Genomic DNA, 9,176 nt, shown 5'->3' with positions numbered 1-9,176 from the left:
TATAACATAAATGTGAGCTACCAGCTGCTCCCATGCACTGGGAAGCCTACACTAAGGGCCTCTGCAACCTTCACAACCCTCTCCATCAAAAATGCTGCCTTTCCCTGAACTGCTCTTTCCCAAGTTCAGCTGAAGACAGAAATTCCAGAATGTAGCTGCTGTATGTGCCATGAAATGGAGTGGCACTCTCTGCCCACTGCCACCCCTCCAGGTGTTTGAACCTGCATCTTTTAAAGTCTAGGCAACAGAGAAGGAAAGGCCTCTGGGAAGAGTTTTCTTAACCATAGAGCTAATATTTCAAATTTGACTAAAGATGCCATTGTCTGTTGCCATTAAATGCCTGAAGGTGACACAGCAAACTTAACGTGTCAAGGAGAGTAATTATGAGATAATGTTGATTGCTAAATCACGCCATCTAAATTGGAAATTGTTAAAAGCAGAGTCTGTGCTCGTAAACATTTAATATTTTATACTAATTTTTATTTTATGCCTGTAATAAACATGATTTAACTGTGTTGTCTCGTATGTGGAAGGTTCGGAAATGCTGGCGTTTGAACTTACATTTTGGCTCTCTGGCACTTATTCAGAAGGATGTCATTTCTCAGTTTTCTTTCTCTTACATTTCAATGATAATGATATGGTTAGGAGAAAAACTTGCCACACAACTGTGATAACATTCCAGTCACAGGTTCGGATCCGTTCATATGAAACCTGAGGTGTGAGTCTGTCACAGAGTTCGCAGGTTTCTGTTTCTCGGGAATCATCTTTTATTTTGATAACCTTCACACAAGCTCCATCTCCAGAGGCTTCCTGGGCAGAGCTCTAGTCCTCCCACTGTGTCTGAGAATCTCTCTGACACACAGAACATCCCAGCAACTCCAAGGTGGGGCCCAGAGAGCATCCAGGCACGATTTAGAACCAGGCCAGTCATGCACTGATATTACAGGGCATTCCCCTCTCTGTTTTAAATATATTTTTTTAAGTTCCTCAAATCCAGATCATGTTAAGCTTTTGTTTTATTTTTGTCTATTTCTGTCAGCGTTAAAATTTTTTTAACCCGGCTGGCTGTGGGGAGAAGCAAGTGTCTGGAGCACAGCTACCAACACTGCCGAGGCATTTTTCAGCTCCCTCAGGAAGCGGCCTGACCGGAGGAAGCAAAGAGAAAATGGTTCTCCACGTTTCCTCCACTTAAACTGGAATGCCCACCCTCGGTCTTTGCATGTCTCAACCCAGGGATCCCTCCAGGCCTGCCCAGGTGCAGGATCCGCCTTGAAACCATCTCTGGTCACCACAGCCAAAGCAACCTCCCCCTGCTCTGAAGAGCCACTGTCCTTCTGGTGCCTTCCTCGTGGCCCTCACCACTTTGGACAAAGCGTGATGGCTTCTCCTGTGCTTTGTGCCATCTTCTGATCTCTCTGGGTAACTCTAAGCTCTTTGAGGCCACGTACTAAACAGAATTCAACCTTGAATCTTTCACTGTGCCCCAACAGCACATAAACAGTTGTTGAATAACGAAGGAAGAGAATCAAACGGAATACAGTGCTTTGGTGAGTAAAACCTACGTACATGCATTTATCACTGGGGCAACCCGTACGTGTCCTTCCTTATCGTAAGAGTGAGAATCTGAGCTAATGGAGAGGACAAGGTCTAGCCAGGCAAGGATGGATATTACTCTCAAATTTCCCTGTGGCCTTGCCTTGAATATTCTTAGGTTCTTCTCCTGAAATCCCTAAAGCTGGAGATGTCTGTGAAGGATTAGAAAAGTGTTCTCTGCTTTGAAATCAGGAACAGCCCAGGACTGGGATGTGAAACGTTCAGATAAAAATCCAAATCTTTAAAGAGAAAAAAAGCCGTGTTTGTTTACTGAAGACGGAAACAGATGAGAATGCAGCGGCACCGGGCTTTCAGCAGCATCTGTAGATGCACTCCCCCAGGCGCTCCTCCAGCCCCACCTCGGCAGGGATGGGTCCACCTGTGCCACAGTAATAATGCGTGTACCTGACAAGACACTCCATCAGTTGAGCCGTGCCCACCGTCCTGAAACCCACCCTGTCTCAGTCTGACCCACCTGATCCTGGGGCTCCTTTTCCTCTCCTCTCAATTGTGTGCAGTGGTTCTTTGGCCTCCGGCTTCATAGAGCACAGCCCTGGATGCTCTCCAGCGCCTCTCCTCCCCGCTTACAAAAGAACTGGGCTGAGAGGGCAAATTGGGACCAGAAAAGTTTTTTTGGAACTTCTTTTGGCGGCAAGCCTAGAAGGCCATTAAAACTAAAAGCCATGTAATTTTTCTGCTGGGCAGAGAATGGAGTAAGGGTCTGGTTGTACTTACGAAGTAAGATTCCTGATTTTGTGGGAAGTTTGTGGTAGAAACAACCCATTTTGTGTTTTTAGTTTAAAAATTATTTCCTCTGCTCTGCTAGGTGAATAAATAATTGTGCTCCATTATGACATAAATAGTCATTTTGTTCACATAAGAAAGCCTCTGGCAGCTCGGGAACAATGGACGATAGACCATCCACGCTGGGAATCAGTAAGCCTTAACTTTTTCAAGTGTGTATCTTTGAAGAATGTTAAAGAATAAAGACATCCGGTAAAGGTCAAATTCATGTTCTTATTTAAGGACTGTGTTCATTTGACATTTCAGTTGAGGAAAGACAGTTTCTCCGCTACCCGGAGAGGAAGTAAAAGTTGTCTACTGGCAGATGTAGTGCACTGTTAAACAAAACCCTCGTAGTGATCTCGTCTCTGTCCTAAAGCATTGTGGCGAGGGGGACGGCTTGGTCTTCCCCAGATGAAGCAAAACAAACAGTAAAGGAAAACAAAACATTTCCTTACCCACGAAAAGATAAACACAAAAACCATTTCAAATGAAACATTTTCAACAGATGTCTTTAGTTTTAACACACAAACACAAATATACAACCTGGAAAATGGCTTTTGGAGGAAAAAGGAAACAAAATATCAACAGAACACCCTACAGATCTCAAATTTTGTGCCAACTTGAAGGGATAAAGTCCCGCAAAGACACTCAGAGGAGTCTGGATAGCTTGACTTGGTTGATACTATACAGCAATGGTCAGTCGCTTAGACCAGCTGAACACCTTAGAGAGAAAAGTCATGGTCAAAAAGAACCTGACACTGGGGCTGGCCCCGTGGCCGAGTGGTTAAGTCTGTGCGCTCCGCTGCAGGCGGCCCAGTGTTTCGTCGGTTCGAATCCTGGGCACGGACATGGCACCGCTCATCAAACCACACTGAGGCAGCGTCCCACATGCTACAGCTAGAAGGACCCACAACGAAGAATATACAACTATGTTCCGGGGGTCTTTGGGGAGAAAAAGGAAAAAATAAAATCTTAAAAAAAAAAAGAACCTGACACTGGTTTCTATATCTCCTCCTCCAGCCACTTAATCCGTGGTACAGAGTCATCGAGGTGTCCCAAAGGCCTGGCTGGTCAGACTGCCAAGCTGAGACACTGGCCACTGGGCCTGCATGAGGTCAGGCCCGGCAGTGCCAGCCTCTGATGGCCTCTGGGCTCAGAGCAGCACTGCTCCCCTGCCCACCTGCAGACACCGTCAGTCCTGCTGTCCCCACCCCCAAACCCTCCCTGCTCCGTCAGCAGCCACGGGAGCAAGCAGACTTCTGTTGAGTTAAGCTATCTTCCTTTTACTGATTACGTTTAGGGCTGGCTGGCAAAGATCAACGCCTCTCCGTGTGCTTTAGACCAAAGAGGAAATGAGCAGGGATGTCTTCAGCTAGCTGCAGCTCTGGCTAGCTTCGTACAGCTCCATCTTCCCTGCCTTGACCCACAGCAGTTCCCTCATTTGTACCACGGCTGGCGTTGGTGTGTTGAATTCCATTTAAGAAAAATCACCTGCTCACCTGCCCTCTTCTTGACATGATCATTCCAGCTGATATATTTTGTTACTTAGAGGGCTGTGATTGTAAAATCTTTACTATCCATTTATTGTAAATAACTACATTTCCAAGTTGTCAGAAAAATTCTTTTATATAAGGCTACTGGCCTATCTTTCTTTAAACCACGATCCAAAAAGTTATTTAAATATTTGTGGAAGGAGTAAAGTAGGAAATTACTGTTGCAAAACTGATGTCTTTAAATGTAATTTTCAAAAACTCGGTTTATCACAACTTTTTAAGAGTATATGCCCTGCACATAATGTTGACACACAAATGTACGAGAGGGGCTTTTTTCCTTCATAAAAGAAATGAGGGGCTGGCCCCGTGGCCGAGTGGTTAAGTTCGCGCGCTCCGCCACGGCAGCCCAGGGTTCGGATCCTGGGCGCGGACATGGTACCACTCGTCAGGCCACGTTGAGGCGGCGTCCCATATTCCACAACTAGAAGGACCTGCAACTAAGACATACAACTATGTACCGGGGGGATTAGGGGAGATAAAGCAGAAAAAAAAAAAAAAAAAGAAATGAAAAGTACCAGAAAGAGCCCGGAACGCAGGAATTTAACTGAGCAAGTACTTAAGAGATGTGAGAGCTGCTATGTTTTTGGAGGGAGAGGAAAAGCACAGGGAATGGAGGTATCTTGCCTCAGCTAAAGGGAGAGAGGAATCAACTCTTTTTGAGTTTTGCTTGAGAGGGTTGCCTGTGCCATTATCACTATGGAAAATATCTTAATCATCCTTCAAGAATACTGGGTTGCCAATCACAAAGGACACTTTTGTCAATGACGGTGTTTATTTTATTGGGATTTCTGAGAAGTACACATTTTGATGAACTCCAAATACTATTTTCTGACTACTAACCACCTGGCACCATTAATTCAAACATATCCAATGGAAATTCCACTATGGTCCATAGAGACATGCTCTTGTTAATGGTCAGGACCAATCAACATCAGTCTTCCTTGTTTTTTGAATTCAATGAGTGTTTGCTGAGCACCTATGTACATGAGGCACTGTGGCAGGCTCTGTGGTTTTAACATCAGACAATACTGACACAGTTTCTGCCCCTGTGGAGTTACAGCCTGATGGAGAATAAACAAGCAGTGACAACATTGAGCTAGGAGAGTTACAGGGTGCGTGAGCACAAAGAGGAGCATCTCACCCAGTCTTGAGGGATCAGGCAAGCCTGGCAGACAGAAGGGACATCTTAGTTGAGACTTGAAGGATGAGCTGGATTTGATCAGGCCAAAGAGGGAATGGGAGTGCTGGAGGAAGAGGCCCAGGCTGAGAGAACAGTGTGTGCAAAAGCCCCGGGATGAGCGAGAACACTGAACATCTGGAGACATGAGAGTCATTGGGGTGATTGTAACAAGGAGTCCAAAGGATGGAGGGAAAAGAGGTGAAAATGATGGATGTTTTCAAATATCTGGGGGACAGGCAGGAGGGAGAGAGACGAGGTTTGTTCTGTGCGGCTGGCTAGCTCCAGGGAGCAGAACCAGAATCAAAGGGTGGAAATTCCAGTGAAAAGGACATTGACTAAAAATTAAATTATAATAATGGCTTCCACTTAGTTAGCCCCTGCAATATGCCCAACAGTGTGTTAAGGGTTTTAAATCCATTATCTCATTGGATCCTCAAAACAACCCTACGAGATAACTGTCACGAGAAAACAAACACAGAGAAGTTAAAGTAACCAGCACCAGCCTCAAACTGCTTCCTTGTGAGTATTATGTTGTCACAGAGGAAATGTGCAGCTCTGAAGGTTCCCATCACTGCAGGTGTTTAACCATTTGGCTGGGATACTGTAGAAGATCCAGGCCTCAGGGAGCACCAGGAACCTTCTGAGGGTCTCCCCTTTGTGAGATTCAGGGATTCAATGACATGTCCACAGTTGGATATGTAAAATAGCCCTCAAAGACGACCACCTTCTGCATTTTGGGCAGTTATTGTCACGTGTGTAATGGGCCCTCCTGGTGTACCTTTAAGGGGGGCATTATCAATCTCCATCATTGCAGAAGAGTGGGATATGGTAAATCCTGAAAGTGAGGCAGAGTGAAATGGACCGAATTAGGGCAGCTCAACCCGCCAATAACGACATGCATCTTTCACAAACATCTGCTTTAGCTAATGCTGGCCTTGGGCAGTATTAAATTATGTATTCAGCTCTTAAACTACCACAGATTCATGTTTCAAGAACATAACCGTGAGAAAATATTGCACCACTAGCAGAAACAAAACAGCTCTGCTCATTTTGCATTAAAACTTTTGGGTGCATTTCTATAATAATTCTTCATTTTCTTTCAAGTTAAAAGGCATTGTGGGAGACCAAATAGGTTAGAATGCCTAAGAATTTCTTCTGTATTGACATTAAGAAAAAAGAATTAAAAAAATGCCTCTTTTGCTCACCATTCAGTGGAGGGTATCCAAATAATAAATAATAAATTACACAATGAATTTGGGAATGTTAGAGGTCTGGAGACCTTAGAGAGCGTTCCTAATGTATTTTCTAGAATGTGGAAGCTGCCTTTTACTTATAATGAAGTGCTCCTCTATGGTCTCAAACCGTGATCTTCCTGATACGTGCCCTGGGCAGGCCAGCTCTCATCCCTGTCTGAGCATTTCCTTCAAACAGAAACAGTCCTCGACCACTATGTATGAGAACAGTACCCGCGAACGTTAAAGAGCGAGAGATGGTGGGGGGAGGGCGGCGGTCTCTCTTTTCTCCTTTCTGCATCAAGCCTGATATATTTCCCAGTACCGACTGTCCCTTGTGTCCCCCAAGCACCACTTCAGTTTTGCAAGAAGAAGAAGATATAAGGGGAAAATGAGGCAAAGGTGGAGGAAGAAAAACATATGGATCATTGCTTGAGAATAAGCAACCGTGCATGAGAATGGATGCTGAATTGAAGTCACTAAAAGAGGTAATAATAATAATGAGTCATATCTTTGGGGGCTGTGACTTTATCTCTTAATGGCTGAAAGCACTGGTCTCCATGAGGCAGGGTCAGTGGCGTCTCCATTTTGAATCTCCAGGGCCTAGCACAGTGCCTGGCACATAGCTTGTTCTTCACTAGTTATTTCTTAAACAGGTTTGTAGGCTTCTTTTCTGAGAGCCTGCACATCCGTTTTCTGATCTGCCCTTCCTGACAAAACCAGGAAGTCAGCAGAGCTTTTTTATTGTCAACTCTCTTTGCAGAGGAATAAGTTGAGAACTAAGGAGCACTGGCTCGTGAGTGACAGATCAAACCCTAGATGCACACAGTCCTAGTCCAAGGGTCCTTCCATGACACTAATTGCCTCTCCCTTTCCTTTCCCTTTGGGAATGGAAGGCTGCACAAATATAGCATGACAAACAAGAAGTTAACCTGATGAAATAGATATCTACATAGACTCCTTCTCTTGTGAAGGGAGCAAGGATCATACCTCCACCTTTATTTCACATTGAGGGCAAGGACAGGAAGACAACCCTCTGGTATCATGAAATGCTAAGAGAGCAGAGGATAGTCTGTACCATCCCCAGCTTAGCCTAGATCTTGGCCTTGGTCTAAGTATTACATTGTCATCGGAAAAACTACAGCTTGATCTTCATGCAGTATCTGATGTAGGTTATGCCTCCAGGTGTCAGCTATATCCTCCTCTTAGCTAGGATGGTCCCATTATTCAGTGGACTGTTCCAGGAAACAAACAAAAGCAGAGTCTTTTTCTGTTCCAAAGGCGCCTCACCCAGCCTTTGCAGCGAGGTGGCCTTCTCACAAAGCCTTCCCTGAAGGTAGGAATGGGTCTTCATCTTCCTTTGTCTTCTGGAAACTCTTGAGCCCTGAGCTAATCCTGCATATTGAGTCCCTCTGCAAGTGTCTGGAAATAGTTGGAGGGATTTTTGACGGGGGCCAGAGAAACAATTGTTTATTCCTCTTTGCTCTCCCATCTCCAGGCTCTCTGTTGGATGTATTAAGCCCAAGCCAGTGACAACCCTGGCTAAGGACCACAGCTGTGCTTTGGTAGTGCCGAGACCCAATGGAAAAGTGATCATGAAGCCGGCCCTGAGGGTTTGGGGAGACAGGCGTAAATAGATGGCAGGCCTAGTAAGGAGACTGGGCAGTGAGCCCAGACTCACCAGCCAAGAAGCCTGTTTGGAGGCTATGGCTACCCCAGACGCCAACCGGGAATAATAGAGAAATCCATTGTCCCAGCCACTCCAAACGACTGCATTCAGCCCAGAATAAGGGCAACATGAGAGCGTGGAAGGGAAATCAACCTGGTTGAAGGAGAAGGCACCAACATGAGCTCCGGGGCTGGTGAGAAAGCAGAGCTGACAACAGTGTGACCCAGACGGGTTTTGAGCCTTTATCTCAGGAAGACTAAAATCAACATGTCAGAGGTGATGGTATCTGACCCCTGAGCCAGTAAGGGCGAGAAAAGAAACCACGGAATTTGGGTAGGGGAGAGGGAAACACCACGAGAAGTACTTTTACAGGAGCCTTTGCCAGTCTGGTCTGTGAACCCTGCCTGAGCAGTAAAATGTTCCAAATTTACTCACCTGAGTTAGACCACAAAATACAGTGTCCTAAAATTTTGATTTTTAGTCATTTGTCAAGGTCGCATATGAAATTCTGTGCGAGATTCTGTGGCCGTTGAACTGTGGTAAACATAAATGCTTTAATTAATACATTGATAGAGAAGTTGTAGGTCAACAATGTAAAATTTCAAAAACATTTCTTAAAAGAGCCCTTCCTACTTGTAAATAGTTAAAAGGATTCACGCGTAGTTAAGGTAATTCCCCCTTCACCCCAAGAAACGGCTTTGTGGCTTTGCTCGCCTGTGGATGAGACGGGGGGGTGAGATGAAATGAATGAGTTGAGGGAAAACCACATTGGCATGCACTCACCAAAGAAAGCCAGAGACCCAACGGAATTTCAGGCAAATCAGCGCTATCACTTGCAAAATACTGAGATGTGAGATGTCAAAATTTGATCTGCAAGATTTGGGGGCTGACAGAGAAGCCTGCACACGTAGAAATGTGCTCTCCAGAGGGTATCTGGGAGCACAGAGCTTCCCGTGGAAGCTGTAACACACTCCCAGCTCCCTTTTCCTGGGAAATAATTTTACATTATGACTGTTTGTGACTAAAATGTAGTTCTATTGCACACTATCATCATCAGAGCCATCTTCCTCTGTGTCCAGGCATCTGAATTACATCCGCAATATGCCTGCAGGCATATTACATACAATTAGGAAATCTTCTTTAGTAGCTCATTTTTTTCCAAA

Source organism: Equus quagga, chromosome 2 (assembly GCF_021613505.1).
Source record: "Equus quagga isolate Etosha38 chromosome 2, UCLA_HA_Equagga_1.0, whole genome shotgun sequence".
Lineage (NCBI taxonomy): Eukaryota > Metazoa > Chordata > Mammalia > Perissodactyla > Equidae > Equus > Equus quagga.
This window is presented reverse-complemented; position numbering follows the sequence as displayed.